This window comes from Callospermophilus lateralis, unplaced genomic scaffold (genome assembly GCF_048772815.1).
Source record: "Callospermophilus lateralis isolate mCalLat2 unplaced genomic scaffold, mCalLat2.hap1 Scaffold_190, whole genome shotgun sequence".
Taxonomy (NCBI): domain Eukaryota; kingdom Metazoa; phylum Chordata; class Mammalia; order Rodentia; family Sciuridae; genus Callospermophilus; species Callospermophilus lateralis.
The window spans coordinates 1,246,861-1,267,013 of NW_027512918.1; the positions used below are offsets into that span (position 1 = coordinate 1,246,861).

General features: G+C 44.9%; 1 pseudogene; it reads left to right on the forward strand.

Annotated features, from left to right (window-relative positions):
- Positions 1-20,153, forward strand: part of LOC143640349 (inactive carboxypeptidase-like protein X2) — a 91,270-nt pseudogene that overhangs the window by 13,588 nt on the left and 57,529 nt on the right.

A 20,153-nucleotide genomic window follows, 5' to 3' on the forward strand; every position in this document is an offset into this window, starting at 1 on the left:
ACCCACTAAGTAGTCGCTGGCCTCTGAAGTGGAGGCAGTCCTGCAGAGCAGACCCCTCACCCATCACCTCCAGTAGCTCCTGCATCACTGACCTGCAGGCAACTGGGAGACTGGAGAAGTCCCACCCGGGTGCTGTCCAAAGTGAGGGTGTGAGAGCCAGCAGGAAAAAGAGGGTTTTATTTGCTTCCTTTTCACTTAAATAGGCACAAGACTACTATTACACTTGAAAAGCGAACCATGTCAACTGTAAAATGTCCACCTCCCTGTCCCAAGACAATGTCATGCCTGTTTCTTAAAAATCAGGATTGGCTCCAGGTGCACTCATCACTGCCCAGGGTCCTGGATCAATCCCTTTGAATCTAGGATGGTCCCTCTGCTTTTCCAAGACTGTGACTCTCTGAAGCCTGCAGGGTGGTGGTCTTTTGGAATACCCCTCAGCTTGGATTCTTGTCTCCAGACCTTGCCTGATAGGCTTGTCACTGGCTTGTCCTTGCATCTCTCTCATGTGTGGTCCCCTATAGCATCTCTGAGCTGGGCTTTAGTCCTAGAGGTTTGATTTCACTTGGTAAAAGTGGTACGTCCCTGGCGAGGATGGGGCGTGGTACCCATGTCATTGATCTGTGCTATAGGTGGTGGTCCAATGGCTTGGGGGAGTCAACCATGAGATGTGTCCATGCTGAGCCCACCATCTCTTTGCAATGGGCCAGGTGTCTTGGGGTGAAACTTTGCCACCTGTGAGCATCTTGTTTCCCAGGAGCTTGTCACCCACTGATGATTCTGGCTTGATTCAATCATTACATCAGAGTTGAAAAATGGAGCTCTCCCTCCCTTCCTTCTGCATGGTCACTGGTGACATTCCAGGAGGAGGACCTCCCTGTCCCACCCCCTCTCTCACCTCTCCTACTCTCCTTTCCTTTGGAGAGTTTAATCCCAGTTCTCAGAAGTGCTGAGAGGTGTACTTCACGATAAAAGTATACATCATGAACTGCGGTATCCCCGTCTGCAAACTGGGAAGACTAACTGTAGATTCAAGTTGCAGCTGCTCTGGGGCGAGGAGCACTGGAACCCAACTCTTTGTGTTCCTTGAATGAAGGAATGAGCAGGTAAGTCCCTAACACAGAGGTCCAAGAGGGACAGCAAGAGCTTTTTAAGAAGAACAAAACTGCATTATATCCACAAAAGAAGTTTTACTCTTTTCAAATATTTAAAAATCCTGAAACTTCTATGTTCTCTCCTTATTCTCTTAGGCTCTGCTGGGCTCAGTGGCCACCCCTGTACTTAGGACACCTGGATCCACCTCCTGCTTCTTTAGAAACTACAACCCGTGCAGTTTCCCAAATGGCTACACCGTGGTCCTGAACCATTTTTGAGGCAGGGTACATTTGGCAGTGTCTGGAGGCATTTGTGTTTGTCACAACCATGGGGCATGGGCGCTACTGGTCTCTATGATCCGAGGGCAGGGATGCTGCTAAACATCCTACAACCCACTGGATTTCCCTACAGTAAGGAAATACCTGCCCCAAAAGGTCAGTAGTGCAACTTGTCAATTTCCTTGGAAAATCCAGAAACAGAATAAGAGATATTCTTAAAGGCAGAGGATTCAAGGGACTGTGCAGGGAAGGATGGAGAGAGGAAGAAAAGAGCAAAGGGGAGGGATCAGACATTACACACCACAGTTTTCAGGCCTCAGCCCCTCCCTCCCGTTCCTGGAAGGCCTCTAAGTCGGGAATGTGCTCTCCCGCCCATAGTTGGAAGCTGTCAGGGAAGTAAACTGCCACGTCTCTTGGGACTGTTTGCCTCCTGGATGTCTGTCTCTTCATTTCCCACACCACCCTGCAGGTCCCCTGAATTATTGGGCATCGGGGACATTTGCATTTGAGTCTCCTTTGTCCTGGCCTCAGTGTGCAGCCTGAACTCAGGAACTCTGAGAGTGCTCTTCACACATGATGGTTTGGGAGGTGGCTGCCACTTGTCCTATTTGCCACACAGAACGTTCCTTCAGCTTTTAGGTCGGCATCTGCCATCTGAGGCTAGTGGATTTTTTTTTCCTTCTTTGCAGTGGATGACTTACTAATGGTGGGGCTGTGGTGACTGTTAGCATCTTGGAGGGTGAGACCTTTTTCTCTATGTAAACAGAGTTGAGAACGGTCAGGCATGAGTAGCATGTAGTGATTTTGAACTTTAGGTTTTATTTTTAAAAATCTCAACTATCTCAGATAATTGAAATTTCAAGAAAATGAATGAAACTGAAATAATGGGCTACTTTCTTCACCTGGGGGGCATTCTCTCACCCCCCCTACAGAAACCTTCAGTCTTAAACATGTTATTTTTTTTTGTACTAAAATTTAGAGATTAACTCTATCCTTTTCCCAACTAACCAATCCATTTAGAAGTACTATTATAAAATAGTGGATTATCCATTGAAATTTTAGAAAATATTAAAAGGAGAATTACTGATAGTTCTATAACTAAAATAAGTCTCAAATGACACTTTATTTCACTTTCATCTTGCTTTTCGTCTCTGAATAGAATGTTTGGACATAACTGCAATCATACTGTCTTTTAAATTCAGAATCATGGTTTTTTAAAACATCAGATCATAGGAATTTTTCAAAGTTATAGCAACCCCTTGGTAAATTTTTTTTTAAATTTTTAATTTTATGTACTACAGGTGTTAATTTTTTTGTCTTCCTTTATCTGAGTACATCTTAATCTCATCTCCACTTTTAAAGATTATTTTTGTTAGATAAAGGATTCTTGACTCTGAGAACTTTAAAAATGATTTTCAACTGTCTCCTGGACTCCATGGTTTCTGGTGAGAAATCTGCCGTCATGCAAATTGTGGCTCCGGATGCCTAAAGCCTCCTCTTTCTCTGACAGTTGCAAGATTTCCCCTTCATCTTTGGCTTTCAGCAGTCTGATTATGATAACTTGGCATGGGCTTTCTCTGACTTTATTTTACTTAAGGTTTGCTGAGTTTCTCGAATTTATAAATTTATGTCTCTTGCTAAATTCAGGAGAAGTTTAAAGATCTTTATCTAATTGTCTTTTGCACCCACTCCTTGTGGGTCCTCAGTGGCATCAGGGTTAGACTCTTGCTGTGATTCCACGGGATTTTGAGTCTAATTTTTTTTGCTCTTTTTTCTATTATTGGATAATTTCGATTGACCTGTCTTAAAACTGACTCCTTCCTTTTTCACCTCCATTTTGTTATTGTCCCACTCTGAGGATTTCTTTGAAAACATTCTGCTATTATAATGTCCAGTTTTAAATTTTCTATGTATCATTTCTATTTCTTGGCTGAGAACTTTTAACTTTCTATTTGTTTCAAGAGTGTTGACCCTTACGTTTCCCCCCTCATACTGGGGATGGACCCCAGAGCCACACACATGCCAGGCAGGTGCTCTACCACAGAGCCTCATCCCCGGCCCCTTACTATGAAGTAGGACTGTCAAACCTACTTTAACAATTTGATAATTCAAACATCAATGTAATCTTGTGTTTGGCATGTATTGACTTATCTTCCCCCTCAAGTATTTTTTTTATGTAGTTTCTGTATGTTGAATAATTTTTGATCTTATCTTGGATGTTTTGAATATTAATGAGATTTTGGGTGCTGTTGAAGTCCTCCGGTGAGTGTTAATTTCTTTACTGTGTTTCATTTTAGCAGGCAATTTCCCCAATTAGTCCCCCATTTATCTTCCCCTGCTGTTGCAATGTTAACCTTGTTTACAAAACCTTCACAGTGGTATTTGGATATGTAGTGTGCAGACACCACCCAGGATCCAAGCTGGGACGGGGTCACCCTGAAGTCAAGTCCTGCAGCCTGGTGTGTGTTGCTTTGTGTTAGTTCCATACACACAGCACAGAGACCAGCCTTCAAGCACAAAAGTACTATGTCTCTTTCTCTAGCTTCCTGCTCTTCTAGATTCTTCTACTATTTCCAGTCCCTGGTTCTCTGGCTGGAAATCTATTGTTGTTGTTGTTATTATTATTATTATTATTATTATTATTATTATTATTATTATTATCATCTTCCTTATATTTTCACAAACTTCCTGTGATGGGGTCTTACCTGGAACAAGGCTTGGAAAAATAGGAGGGACCCAGATAAATAACAGGCATCCTTCCCATCTCACTCATTAGACCACGAGGACCATTTTTCAAAGTTCCCCTTGTAAGAGGAAAGGTCTTTCTCAGAATTTTAAGGCTCACCTTGCTGCCATGGGGCTGGTGATGAAGGACCACAGCTCTGTGGCAGAGGCTTGCCCAGGGCAGAGCTGGGAGAGCCAGAGCAGGAGAAAGAGAGCCTGGGCACCCCACGCTCTGCACTCAGGGGCTGCTTCTCTGCTTCTCTACCAGAAAGAGAGGGTTCTCCTGTAACTTGTTCTGGCCACATCTCTGCATAGCTCTGGGGTTTGGCTGTCCTGTCTCTAAGCCAGGAAATATAGGGGCAGGGGACCAGGGGACCAGGACTCCCACTGTCACATCTGTATCTCTCCATTTTGATTTCCCTCCCACTCCCTTTCTTATTAATTTCTCAGAAAACTCCCATAGCTATTTTATATCTTCTACCCTGAAATTTTAGTTGTAATCAGTGGGAGAGGCAGGAGGGAGTGTACCTCCTAGCCACAATCAGGGCCTGTCAAATTATTTTTCATTGCTGTGTAACATTTCAGCAAGCCAGTATTTTGTGATTCCTTGAAATTTTCTCCTATTGGATTTGAAGTCATTTCACCTTGTTTTCAGTATTATAAATAAGCAGGGAGTATCTGTTTCTGTTTGAAGACTAGTTGCCTTACTACAGGTATCCAGGAGTGGAATACTGAGTCAAACATTCCAGGGAACATCTTTAGACCCCTGTGCTACCTGCTTTCTGGGACATTCTGCACCATATTTTCCCATGAATTGGACTTTCTTGTCATTTAACACCTCAGGAAGCACCTGATTCTTCTACCACCTAGCTCATCTGCTGTGTGTTTCATAGTCTTATAAGGTCATCCCCTCCAGGAAGGGGATCTGTCTCTCTCCTCCTCCACTATATCCCAGTAGCCATATAGTGCTTGGCACACAGTAGAAGCTCATTAAATGTTTGTCAAACAAGAAATACAGCATAGTCTTTCAACCTATGTGTTCTTAGACTCCTGGTTTTAAATCCTGGCTCAGATCTCAAAAGAGTATTGAAGGATAATGCATGACAAGCTTGGGGCCTGGTGCAGTGGACATTCATAGACCCAATGCTTACGTGCTGCTTTCAAATTGCTCCTTCTGCACCAAGGACTAGTAATCCTTCAGGTTGTGAGAGCACATTTGGTTGTGAGGTAGGAAGGTGACATTAAAATTCAAGGCAATATGTCTACTATTATGCATAGAAAATAGCAGGAAAATTTCCTGGGGATTGCAAAGCCCATTATAACCTCTCCCCAGAGCCGCCGTGAAGTGAAGGCTTGGTCTGCAGCGCTTGCCAACACCCCCACGGCTCTGCGATATTTCCTTCTGAAAGAAAGTGCTGAAAAAAGTCCAGGCTGGGTGTAAGAAATGACTCTGTAATTTAATTATTTGTAATGACATTAAAAATGTTAGTCATTGTAACTTTCCTTCCTGTGCCTGAGCCCATGATAGCGGATCCTTAATTAGAGACGGGGATAAAAGATCTTTGCTCCGGGCCTCTGGAGGGGTGTTCTAGGGAAACTGGGACATTCTGAGTGCTTTGGCACCTGGAGATTGTATAGATCTGTCTCCAACCCCACCGCTCTCCCTCTGCCTAAAGGTCTCTCTCAACATCTGTGCCTCCACCAGGCTTGGCACCCCAATCCTTGTCTCTCTCCTGCCCCCCGCCTTTCCATCTGCTTCTCTCCCTGCCTGCCCACTCCACCCAGCAAGCAACTGGAATCGAGAGGAGAATCAAATGGCAGGAGGCAGCTTGAGCCCGAGAGCTGCACGGAACTCTGGAGATCAAACCAACAAGCATTAATTTGATGCCTGCTGTTTGCCAGATTCTGAGCTAGGGGAGGGAGTGATCCAAGGCTCCTGCCCTGGAGGAGCTCCTGAGATGGAGATCAGGTGCTCATGGAGAGCTGTGGCATAAGCAGACTCAGAAGAGAGCACTTGGCAGGGTCTAGAAGAGCGGCCAACACAGCGGGCAGGAGTGCCAGGGGGCCTCTAGACCCGGGTGGAGTCAGCCTGCTGCAGCTCTTTGGTGTGTCTGAATGAGGGCAAAGGGACCAGGACTTTGAACTTGATGGCTCTGGCTTCTCAACAGAGGCCCAGAGCAATCCACAGCCTTATCTCGTGAGTAGCTCATCAGTGCAGAGGGGCTTCTCTAACCTGCAACTCCCAGCCCCTGCTCCATAGCTCCCACTTCTAATCACACAAATAAAGACGTCCCACCCCGACCCTCTGGATACAATTCAAGTTTGACAGTGGCCAACAGAGCATACTCAGAGCTGGAATGACAGATAGCTGAGCTGTCTCCCTGCCTGTAGTTTGTTTTCCTACAAAAGAAAAAAAGCAGTTTTGAACTCCAATCCCAATAAGAGAACAAGTCTTGCACCCAGTGCCCTGGGGCCCACCAGTTTCCAGGGCTGATGGCTGGTCTCCCAGAGGCCACCGAAAAGGCTCTGGTGCAGGTGCTAGGTGTCAGTTCCAAGAGCAGAGAATTGTTCAAGGCCATCAGGGGCTTTTCTGGAGGCCCCCAAGAGTGTTGGTTGGGACCCCAGGGCTGGGGGTGCAGGCTGACTTCCTGAGTGACTTGGTTGGGGAACTGGAAGGTCCCTAGGAAACTTTCTGAATCCCCCATTATTTTCTCTGATTCCTTCCGAGTAATACTTGTAAATGTCACTATGGACAGATCCTAGGGATACAATGTGGGTAAATCAGACACAGTTCTTTCTCCCGGGAGCTGCAGTTGAAGTTACACAAGGCAACAGACTAATGAAAAAACTTACCAGTTGGTCAAGTGCTGGGAACAGCCAGAGCTGAGATGGAGACAATAGTGGAGAGCATGGTTAGGCTTTGAGAAAATGGAGTAAAGACAAAGAATTAATTACAAAGTCTCATGAATCAAGGAAATAAATGCTGAGGCCTGGAAAACATATTAGACCAAGATTAGAAAGATTCATGAACACCACACAAAAGAAGCATAACTATCAAGGTTTTAATAGAAACTTTAGTAAATATCAAATGCAATGTCTCTATCCTACTAGCTGGCTGAAAGCCACCCCTCCTTTCCTTCTCCATGGTCCCTGTGCTCACCCCAAGCCACTACCATCCCTCCCATGGATGGTGAGGTGGCCCGCAGACAGGTCTACCTGCACCCTCGATTCCCACTCGAATCCCAGACACTCTGCTCCTGCCCGCCTCCTCCTGGCCTCTCCTTTCTTCTCTCCCTTTTTTCTTCCTCTCCTTCCCCCCTCCTTCCCTTCTTCTGGTCCCTCTTCTAATCTTCTTTTGCTCTCCAGTATTTATCAAAAGCAGCTTGTTTCGTTGATGATTAGCTAATTTATTTATCCCAGCCTCCCCCACACTGGGATGTGAGCTCTGTGAGGCCAAAGACCACCACGGCATGAGGCCTCCTGTCCATCAGCGTGGTCCCTGGAAGGGTCCAGTACCTCTCTTGGCACCAAGCATGTGCTCACTATTTGACGCTGCACATAGGGACCTGGGGGAGGGTATCTGTGACTCTCTGATGGAAACAGTGGAAGAAACATTTTAAAATAATTGTTCATTGATGTCAGTGCTCACAGAGAGCCAGCCCCTGGGCAGGCCTGGGAGCCTGGTTGTGGGATGAAGCTACAGCCTCCAGGCAAACAGGCCTGCAAATGAGGATCACCTCTCCAGGAGGTCAAGGCTACAGGGGAGGGCTGGGGCAGAGAGGGGTGAGGGGAGAGGCCACCTGGTCCTGTCGGGGTAGGAGAGCTCTGCCTCACCAGGTGATGCCAAGAGGGACAGCGTGGGCCTTGGAGTGGGTGACTCCATCTCCCTCCCCTGCATGAGTGATGAAGCACACTGTGAGGACCCTCCCGGGTGATGCTGCTTGCTCTCACTATGGTCAGCCCCAAGTAAATGCATTTTCATGATCTTACAAAGCACAAAAGTTCGAGAAAAAAAGCACAATCTGACTTGAATAATGGTCTCTCTTCCAATTACTGAAAGCTGTGTGGTTTGAAAAGAAAAGAGTTTTCCATTAGGAGGTCTTTAAAAATAGCCATTGTGATTAGAAGCACCTTCTCCATTTCAGCATGAGTGTTAATTACCTTTGCAAATCACTCTGGCCACAGAAGCAGGTGTCCCCACCTGGGCAGCAGCCTCTGGCAAACATTCCAGGCTGAAGGGAGCCCTTCTGGAGTCAGATTACCTAGAAAATATACTCAAACACCTTGCCCAGGTTCCTACAGGTGCCTCTCAGCATGAACCTGCAGGGCAGAGACTCACGAATCCCAGTGGTGACTCCAGACTGATCATAGGCATTTCCCTGGAGAACGAGAGCTGGGCCTCGCCAGGGAGGCAGCCTTATGGGAGGGAGTCAGGGTGTCCTCTCTGCACCATCCTGGGCTGCCTTCCCTGCTTCTTGGTCTCAGTGGTTTGGGACCCTGCTTCTCTTCTAGAAAATTCATGAGAGTGGCTTGACTCCTAACCATGGGAGATGCTTCCTGTAGAGACTCCTTATCTTTGGAAGCCTCCCCATATTTCTTTGGAGCCAAGTTAGGGTATTCAGGGTTGCGTGGGCAAGATGTGGTACTTATTTATGGTCCCTTTGTTGGTTCTGTGTCCCACAGTGGGGGATGTGCATTTTGAGGTTTATGATGTGGTACAGCTTCTGGATTGAGTTTAAGCTCTGCTCTGTCGTGTCCAGGAGCTCAGGAGGAGCTGCTGGGGCTGACACCACATGTGGTTGGGGTGTTGGGGACGTGCTTTGGCATAGATCCCATAGCTGTCTAAAGGAAGAAAGGCTCCCTACCCGCTGCGTGGGAGGTGCCTGGGTGGATGGGCAGGGGCATGGCTAACTTACCACCAGCCCTGACATAGGTGCAGCGTTTCCAGTTGGGGCAGCCGAGCAGGCCTGAGGGTCCCATTTTACACACCAGGAGACTGAGGCTCCATACACTTAGAGAGGGAGATCAGCACGTGGTCTGCTGGTGTTGGCTGAGGAAGATTTCTGGAGTGAAATGTGCCAGGTTGGGGGTCAGGAAGGGGAGATGGAGGAGAAGTTGTCAAAGGTTGGCTGGAGTTGGTAAGGCCTCTGCTGGCAGTGAGAAGTCAGGGAGCAAGGGTGTGGGGAGCCATGAGGTGGTGTGACCTCACTCCAGTGTTCATGGCTGGTGAGTGACAAGTGGAGAGAGCAGGAAGGCAGGCCTGGCCAGGGCAACCCAGCAGAGACTCGGGGACAGAGCATGAACACTATCCTCAAGGTGGCAGAGAGGCCCTGTAGAGGGAGTCTCCAGATAGAATTTTCTGGAAAGGGCTCCCCAAGGAAATGCACTTTAAATTAAGACATGAAATATGAAAATCATCTTATTCATGTAACTAATAACTGGAGAGCTTGTTGTGTTTGGAAAAGAAAACAGTGTTTACTGATGTTAATGATTAGGCTGTTCTCATCTTGCTTCCTAAGCTCATCTACTGTTTTGTCCAAAGCTGATTCACTGAGGTGGGGTTTCCATCATGCTGAGACCTTGCAAAGGCCGATAGGAGAGGTGATATCCTCAGAGCCTCCCCAGTAAATCCCAACTTCTGTCACTCAATAGCTGTGCCTGGCAGTTAGCTTAATTTGGCTCTCTTGGCTGTTCAAAAAATTAATTGGTCTGGCACCAGCTTTTGCTTCTTGGAGAATGAGACCTAAAGTTTCAAGTGGCTGTGCCACCTGAGGACACTGCACACTATGAAGTCCTCAGGTCCTAGGTCTCAGGGCTCCCCACTGTGGGACAAGGAAGGGCCACAGCCCAGTCTCACGGGAATACCAGGATCTGTCCCAGCCCCAGAGCAGACTCCACTGATGCCAGGAGGGACCTGAGGCTGGGTGGGGAGACCAGGGCAGCAGGGCAGGTGGCCTTGGTCCCTGCTGAGATAAAGGCTGGGGAGGAGGCACTCAGAGGGAGTGCAGTCCAGGCAGACCTGGAAAGTCAACTTCTATGTGAACCTTTGTAGAGTATCCACTGCATGCCAAACCTGGAGGGGGGGCGGGGGGGCGTCCCTGGGCAGGATGCAGAGGAGAATCCAATTTTGGACCTCACTCTCAAAATCGTTTTCCCAGACATTCAACCACACTTACTGAGCACCTTCTGAATGTGGTAGAGATGCCTGCTCCCTTGGATGCAGCCATCCATTAGCAGGAACTACTTCAGAGTCCTCTGCCTCCACATGAGATCCTTGCACAGGGAGGGAGCTGGGGAGCTCAGGCTCAGAGAGACAGGAGCTTGCCAGCTGCCAGCCCTGGCAGCGCTCCACGTGAGAGCAGGAGTCCACTGAGAGAGGAGGGTCCCAGAACACTCCAGGTAGTGACAGGCAGAGAATATAAGGGAATGGTGCAGAGGGTGTCTTCCTCAGGAGGCAGTGACAGCTTGCACCTCATGCTGATGGGACAAACAGGACCGACGGCAGGGGTAAACAGCAGCTGCAAACCCTTGCTGAGTGCTCACCATGCTCTGTGGGCCAAATGCACCCTTGTTGGAATCCTCACCCCCAGGCCAATGGTGTCAGGAAGTGGGGCCTTTGAGGGATGATTAGATCAAGAGGAAGGCGCCCTTGTGAGTGGGATTCATATCTTTATGAACAGGTGGAGGGAGCTCTTTTGCCTTTTCCACCATATGAGCATACAATGAGAAAGCACCATCTATGAAACGGGCCCTCACCACACGCTGAATCTGCTGATGCCTCCATCATGGACTTCCTGGCCCCCAGAACTGTAAGAATTAAACTGCGGCTGTTTATAAGCCACAGAATCTAAGGTATTTTGTTTGGTGGACCAAACAGAATAAGACAGTATATGGCAAGTTTTATGCTACCTGTTATGCACATTATCTCATTAAAATCTCACCATCATTCTCTATGAGGTTGTCATGGGGTCATGTCACCTGGCAGTCATACCTGCTTCAGGTTGTGCAGCTGGCAGGGTGGAGTCAGGATGGGAGGCCTCATGCCCACACTGAGCTGATGGCCTGTCACCTGCCTGTACATGTCCTCAAATAGGCCACTGCTGGTTCAGTTACCTCCATGCAGAATTTGTTTCTTTATTAAATTATAACATTTAAACACACTCCATAACATTTAACACCCTCATGCACCTTTGTGATAGAACACTCAAACAATAAGGACAAAAATGCTTTCTATCTTATCCACTGGGGTTTGAAAAGCTTAGTGTTATGGCTTGGATATGAGGTATCCCCCAAAGCTCACATGGAAATCAGGAATGTTCAGAGGTGACATGATTAGATTATGAGAGTTGTGACCTAATCAGTGGATTGATCCATTTGCTGCATTAATAAGTCTGGATGGATTTCTGGGTGGTAGCCACAGACAGGTGGGGCAGGGCTGGAGGAAGCAGGTCCCTAGGGGAGAACCACGGGGGTTACGTTTAGGACCTGGCTCCACGGGCACTCTCTCTCTGCTTCCTCTGTGACACTCCTCCACCACGATGTCCTGCTTCACGTCAGGCCCAGAGTGATGTAGTCTGCTGACCAGAGATTGATCCCCAAATAGTTTTCCTCCTCTTAGCTGTTCTGGTCAGGTGTTTTGGTCACAGCAATGAGAAGCTGACAAACACACTTAGATTTGAAAAAGTGGTAAGAATTTTACCCAGACTGTGGCAAAGGTTGCCAGTGTAAGTTGCATACCCAGAGCATCAGGTCTTGGACTTGGAACATTAATCTTCTTAGAAATGGAGTCTTAGTGACAGAGTTTATCAACCCATGTGACAACTTACCTTCGTTTGCATCTGGAGGGATTAAAGAGCTTGGGTGGAAGGAAAACAATGTCCGTGCTGCTCCAAGCTCCCACCTTTGATGCCTGGTTCCCTCAAAGCAGGCTAGAGCTCAGCGAGTGATCTACAACATGGGGGCAAGACCTCGGTGAAATCCAGGTTCAAAGAAATGATGTTAAGACTTTTAAAAAAATGTTTTTCCTGACTGTGCCCCTGAGGATAGAAGTAATTGGGTGTAATGAACTATTGTGTCTCTCCTTTTGGTAATAGTAGCTCCGCTATTGGGAAATCTAATTTTCTTACTGAATGGGGCATTTATGTAACATAGTCCTTGGATGGTAGGGGGTCATTTTACACCTGCTTCTAATCCGTACATTTGCTTGCTTATCTGTCATGTATCTCATTCCCTTGAGGCCATCAGAAAGTGTGGAAGAATAAAAGGTTAATCCACTTTTCCCAATAATTAATTTGGGCTGACTCTGGAAGTTATTGCCATAAAAATGATTGGCTTATTCAATTCAGTGGAAAAGAAAAAAAAAAACAGTTATGTTGATTGACCTAAGTTTTATGTTATCGAATGACAACATGTAGAAATTATTTAGTGATGTGTGTCCTGAGTTAATGTAATATTCAAATAAATCCCTATCAGCACAAACATTTAATGGAAAAAATTTTTCTCAGGTATATTTTTTCATTTTCATTGAGCTCATGATCTCTGACATTTTCTTTTATTCAAGGATAGTCATTTTTTGGGGGGGAGGGGCGGGTACAGGGATTGAACTCAACCACTGAGCCACATCCCCACTCCTATTTTGTACTTTATTTAGAGACAGGGTCTCACTGAATTGCTTAACACCTTGACATTGCTGAGGCTGTCTTTGACCTTGCAATCTTCCTGCCTCAGCCTCCAGAGCAGCTGGGATTTCAGGCATGTGCCACCACATCCAGCAAGGATAAGGGGACACAATTTTGCAGTCCCCCTGCAGATACTGTGGAAGTTCACGTCCCTTATATAAAAGGGTATCATATTTGCATAGGACTCATGCACAACCTCCTGAATACTAGGTTATTTATACCTAATACATCATAAATGCTCTGCAAACAGTTGTGATACCATATTGTTTAGAGAATGCTGCAAACAAAAAGCATGTACATGTTCAATATAGATGCAATTGTTTTTCTTTCCAAATATTTTTTGATCTGAGGTTGGTTGAATCTGTGGATATGGAGCCTGCAGATGCAGAAGGGCAGTGGTCAGCATTCAGTGGTGACAAATGTGAATGTTGGGATTCATCAAGGGACACACATGTGCTTTCCAGATGGGACACTTTTTTTTTTTTTAAGTCGTAGATGGACACAGTACTTTACTTTATTTATTTATTTTTATGTGGTGCTGAGGATTGAACCCGGTGCCTCATACATGTGAGGCAAGTGCTCCACCACTGAGCCCCAGCCCAGCCCTGGATGGGACACTCTTGCAGCCTCACCAGCAGTGCTCCTCCTGTCCCACATCATCTCTAGCACTTGATGCCATCCAGTTTGTGATGCTTGCCCAGCTGGTAGCTGTCAGATGACATTTCTTCATTCAAATATGCCTTTCTCTGGCTCCTAAGTGCGTCTCATTTTCAGGGATCAAACTTCAGTTTTCTCTTCTGCCTGGGCCTTTGCCCATTTTTCTACTGGGATTCCCCTTTCTCTTCCTTATGGATCACAGACATTCACTTTTTATAGAGATTTTATTTAAGAAGTTCGTCTCCATCTGTAGGATGCAAAAACATTTTCCTTTTTATCTTATGTTTCCCATTTTCATGTTTAATTCTTCAGACCATCTGGAGTCCCCTTTCTGTGTGGTGTGAGGTAAGGATCCAGTTTCACTTCTCTATGTGGAGTTGGGTTTTCTCCTGGCCACAGAGTAAAGAATCACCTTGACCTGTCATGTTCTCACATAATGAATGTATCATCCCCAAATACGCCACAGAAGTCGGCATGTGGTTCTCTCTTCACATACATTAGACCGTGGCCTATTTTTGAGCAAAAACCTTCCTTTCATCTTCTCTTCCTGCCTTCCTTTCTCTTCTCCTCCTCATTTCCTCTCCCCCTCTTTCTTTCTCCTTCTTTATATTTTTGAATATGGCTTTGTGATGTGGCTTAACTTCTAGGTGGGTAAATCAACACTATTTAAGCTGTTTGAGGACACTTTCCTTCCTTATGCATTTTAGAGTTCCTTAAAAAACTGGAATTTTGACTGCATATACTTTATTTATTCTTATGATTAATTTATTCACAGATCAATTTGTTGGGGAGGAACTGAATCTGTATCTTGCCAAGTTGTCCTACATGAGAGCAAGGGTATCTTGCTTTTTTGTTCAATAAATTTTCTATGACTTTGACTAAAGTTTCAAAATTGCCTTGTTATAGGATTCTTGCTTTCTTCTGTATTCTTGGCTAATAAATTCCAAATAATTCATAGGTTAGCTGATGTTATAAATGATTCTATGTTGTATTACATTTTCTGGTTGGTTATTACTAGTATAGAGTAATGGAATTGATTTTTTAATGTTCATATTTGATCAAACAATCTTGTAAAACTAAGTCTTATTTTGTCTGATATTTCTGTTGGTTTTTCCTGACTGTTTAACCTGTAAAATAAATATATTTTTATTTTCTTCTGAAATTTACATTTTTTTGGTATCTTTTTCTTTCCCTATGAGCTTTGGCCATAATGTACAGGATCAAGAAATGATATCCCAGCCTTAAATCAGGTCTTCCAGAGAGTTTATCTAAACTTGTTCAACTAATTATTATGTTTGCTATAAATTTTTATTTTATAACCTTATCAAGAGTTTCCTTTCATTTATAGTTTGCTAAAAGTTTCTTTTCAAGAGAGATGTTGGAGTTTATAAAAAATGCTTTCTTTTGATCTATTGATATGATGAATTACATGGATGTTCTATGGTTGAACCATCCTTGTATTTCTAAAATAAAGCCTATATGATTATATCTTAATTTTAAAAAAATTAGTTGTTAGTTAATATTTGACTTAGACATTTTTGCATCTATGTGTAAAACAAAATAAACCTATTTGATTATTTTTTGACATTTTCATTCTCTGGTTTTAGTATTAAGGTCACATTAGCCTAATAAAATGATAAGATAATAGGTTTCACTCTTCCATTCTGGGGAAAAAAAACATATCTTTTTTAAGCTTGGCAAATTCACCTGAAAAACTACTTAGAATTTTTTTTTTTTTTTTTTTTTTTTTTTTTTTTTTTTTTTTTTTTTTTGCAGAGTTGACTGACTCCCATTTCAATTCCTTTAATATTATTCTGTTTGGGTTCTCTCTTCTCATGTCAAACCTAGCATTTTTTTCTGGGAATTTATTAGACTTTCAAATTTGTTAGGTTCACAATGCTTTGAATCTTTTTAGTTTCCCTCTGTCTGGCTCAGTGGGTGGTTGGTGTGGAGAGAGCAGAGAGGCCCCACTGCAGAGTCTCCACGAGGACCCCTGTTGGGGTTTTGTTTACCATGGACTATAGGCCTGGCTGTTCTTGGCTCTCCAGATGGGTATACCAGTAGCACTCGCTGATGCGGTTCAGAGCCGTGACCCTGGCACAGGGGATAAAGGGTAAGGTGCTTGAGCTTCAGGCCTTCCTGACCCTTTCTTCTGGTTCTGGGCTGGAACATAGTTGTTCCATGCATGTGGAGATGATGGGCTGGAGAGAGGGTGGTATCTTCCTAAGGCTTGTGTCTTGGCTTCTCACCTGGAGTTCCTCTTCATGAAAATGGAGACTCCAAAAGGGTTATTGCTTCTTTTCTCTTGGGCTTTGTGCATTCAGTGACAACAGAAACAGCCACAGAATTTTTAACTTGGAGGGACTTAAACCTTAAGAAATCTTATTGAAAGGAGGAGCTAGAGAAATGCTGGGGTCTAAAGCCACCCCAACTGGTGACCACTGTGGAGGGCTCATGCTCCACCTGCACTCAGCTGCTCTGCCTGAATGCATCTCGGGCCATGTGTGGGCAGGCACTCCCTTGGCCTGAGGCTGCAGCATACATGGTGGAACAGAGGTTCTGGACCCAAACAGTTGGAGGTTCATTCAACTCTGTGACTTGTTATTTAGGTGTCCTTCAACAAGTGACTTAACTATTCTAGTTTCTTCAGCTGCAAGACAGAGGAGACTTATTTCTCCTCTCTTAGTGCTTTGGGAGGAGTATATCAACCAGCAGAGACCAGCAGGAAAGAGTGGCACACACAGATGACCGAAGCTCAGAGGTGTGGGCAGGGATGAGGGGACACGTGAAGGATACTGAGAAACCAGAACCTAGTTGTTGCAGGCTCAGGCCTGCAGGAAGTCATTACCACCCACAAGCTTCCAAAACTGGGGCTGAGAAAGAGGACTCCAGGATAGTGAATAAATGCAGCCACCAGCAGGTCCCCAGGGGCAGGGATGGGAAAGGGTTGGGGTCAAGGGGAAGAAGTACTCAAACCTCCTCTCCTTTCTCTCATCTTCCTACCTCCTGGTGGCACCTCCCATTGGCCAATGCCAATCAGAAACCAGAGGACACTGGACCTCAGGCCTCAAGGGGGTGCCTCCAGTATACAGGAGCACAAGAGGGTGGCAGACCCAGGGGTGCACACAGGAAAGCCAACACAGAGGTGAAACATCATTGCTGCTGTAAATAACCCTGCACACAGTAGGTGAACAAGAAATTCTGGATTTCCTAGGATGCCCAGCAGGCTCTGGCTCTTCTGAGTTGAGCATCTCCCCACATGTTTGTTGGGGTGGTTTCTTAACTTTCATAACAGTGTCTTCTTGTTTACAAATGGACTAGCTCATGCCCAAGCAAGTCTCCCCAGAGGTCAAAGTGAAAATGAAATCACAGAGTAGAGGCAATGGTGGGGAGAGGAGCTGAGGTGCAAGTGGGACCCATGAACTAAGAATAAGGCTTGTCAAAGATGCCAACTCCACAGGGCATGGGAGTAAGAACAAACACACCCAAGATTAAATATGAAGTGGGTAATTATGTAGCAATGAGATTGAGGTTATTACAAAGGACGCTGCCATTTAAATCACCATATCTCAACATAGTAATGAATGGGAAAACCCTCCAGCTTCATAATTATAATCATAGTTGCCATAACAACTTGATATCTCTCTCTAAGCATCCATCTCCAGACCGTATTTTTAGAAATGGCTGTGCCTGAGTATGTATTTTTCTTTATATAGAAGCTAATTTTTCAAATTACTGATCTTTCAAAAAATTCCATTTTCGTTCTCTCTCTGAAAGTGTAAAGCTTCGGGGATAATTAGGGAAATGAGCAGGTGCAAAAGTCCGTTATGAAAAATGCTAGGAAAGTATTGATGTCTTGGCAATATTTGTTTCAACAGAATGTTCCTTGGACCTGCACAGGCTCTTGTTCCTTGTCAAGCAGCTTAACATAAATCTCCTTTGTGGGGCTCATAAATATTTGAACAATTATTAGCTGTTTAAGGTGTTTGAGGATTGTTTGACAAGCACAGATTTATGTTGTATTACAGAAACTGGCTTAACAGCATCCTGAGTCTGAGGGATTGGATTATAAATGCCTTCTATTTTTTTGCCAGAGTTTGAGGTTCTATTTCTATATCTTTTTTTCTTTGGGAGGAAACTCGAGAAAAGAACACGGAAAAAAAATAAGATATTTCCTCCATCCTCTCGAAGTGGAGAAATTCTATTTGGTTGATCTTAAATAGATAATGTCAGGTTTTCTCTTTGTTATAGTCTTAGTGACTGCCACATTTATCTTTTATAAAACTTACTCTGTTAGGTGCATTAATTCTTTAAGGTAAAGAAATGATGCACATAACTTCATCACCTTGAGAAAATTACATTAATCCTCAGTTAATTTGCTGCTATAGTAGAATGAATCTTACAGTGTTAAATCATACATTTAAGAATCAAACTTTTTATTTCAACAACTCTCAATTAAAATTTCTCTTAAATTTTTCAAGTGTTTCCCTGTATGATTAACCAGAAAGGGACAAATGTGCTCTCTTCCTGGTTCCTCAGAGGCATCTTATAAATATTGCATGTTGCAGTGTGGCACAATTTGGTGACATCTCTGAGCCTGGTACCTCCTCTTTCACTAAATTCTCCCAGGTGCTTGTCCTTTAAGTTCAGAAATTGATTTTAAGGAGGTAGCTGTCACCTTGCAATGAGTCATCTTCAGGCAGGGCTCTCCATTCCCCTGACTCTGAATTGCATTTAATTGACTGGTGTCTTCAGAAAGAACTGAGATTGGCAGCGGAGGCAAAATCTCCTAGCTAGCAAACCAGGAACCTTAAATTTAATTGCGAATCCTGTTCAGTAGATGTTGATTTAATAGCTGAGGATAGCTCTTCCATCCAGGCTTCTGGGATTCCATATAGTAAACATCTCAAGCCACAGGGCAGCTCTGTGCTAGTTGACTTTGCCTTAGGCCAGGATTATACAACCTTGGCCTCCTGGACATTTAGGCCAGGCTGTTTAGCACGGTGGCAGTTTTCCTGTGCACTGTAGGATATGACTGTGGAATGTCCAACAAGCATCCCCGGCTTCTACCCAGTGGAGGCAGGGACACCCCCACTCCCAGTAGGGACAGTCAAAAATGATTCCAGACATTTCCAAACACCCCAGAGGGGCAGAATTGGACTCCTGTGAAGGACTTTAATGTTATGGGTCTCCTTTTTCTTCAAGTTCTGTATAATTCTGTTCTGGGTGTTTGAAGTTGTAGAAAATATGACAGAAGTTAACTGAAATTAGTTGCAGAATTCCCTGGAATTTTGTGAAACTTGAGAAAATTCATAAACCATCCACATTTCCACATTTTGCCAGGGCTAACTGAATTACACTGCTTTAAATATTTTGATAAGTAATGTTTATGGAGTACAAACTCTGAGCTCACCCTATGTGCCAGACCCAGTTGTAAACACAACCAACATCCTCAGGGAAAAATGATCATTGCTTCCATACTGACAGAGGGAGAAACCAAGGCTCAAGTTGGGGCCCACTGCATTTCAGTGGCCAAGTTAGGATTCCTGGCCGGCCAGGTAGGGGGACCTCAGAACCAGAGCTCTGTGTGATGGCTAATTTGAAGATGGCAGTATGAGTAGACTAATTCATCTGCCAACCAGAGGACAGGGCTTCACACATTGTTCATTTTTATGTCCCTGTTCCCTGGACCAATAATTGACATATGGCAGAGGCATAGTAAAGGTTTGCTTTGCTAAATGAATGGGACCATTCTAAACTGCAGTCTCGCCTGTGGTTGATGAGGAAAGGGGAGTCACAACAAACAGTAAGTGCATGTTAGGGCTTCATGAGAGGAGCTGAGTTGTGATATTGTAGGTCATTAATGTGTTGCAAATCTCTGTCATTAGCAGGGTAATTACCTTCCAGTGCAGAAAGGAAGCAGGGGCATAATTACAGCCCTCCGGCTGGATTCTGGGCCTCCTTGCTGGATGGCGGGCTGGGAGCTGAGATGCTGTGCTGAGTAGAGGCCCCACCACTTCCTAAGAATTAGCATGTCATCAGTACACGGGAGCATTTGTGACACACACGTGATAAGAGCAGACTTTCTCTGACGGTTCTCAAAGGCAGAACCTGCAGCCCCTCGGGGTCCTCACAGACGTCTCCAAGGCCATCTGGTTATGGAGAGTGTGGGTTTCTGTTGACAAGCAGCTTCTGACGCTGGCCCTCATGTGAGGCGTCAGTGCTGTGTTTGTACTCCAGCATTTGCCCTCAGAGTTCACGGAGGTGGGTGTCAGGGTGGCCTGGGACTGCGCAGGCCACAGGGTGGTCCTGATACAAAGCCTCTGTTGGTTCGCAGGAACCCTTTGGCCATGATGTCACTGTACGGTGAACTGCACCTTCCTGATGCCCATTAAAAGTCAGGCCCTGTGCAGAATTGGAGTCGAGGCAGGGAGCGTGAGCTGACCTGCCATTCTCTGTCCAGACATCTCATTCATTAGGTCCTTGAGAAACAGCCATGGAGAAGCAGAGTCAATGCAGAATGGTCTGGTAAACCCAGATGCTTCTTTTGGCTTCAATGTCCTTATTTATTTATTTATTTTGGTCAAGGTCTCATGTCTTCAAATGGTAACACTGCTGGCAAATTTTCAGAACAGAAACTTCACCTGCCTTGGAAATTCAGAGCCAAAGATTTTTTGGTAATAATAGTAACAGATACTGAGCACATCGAATAAGTCAGACACTA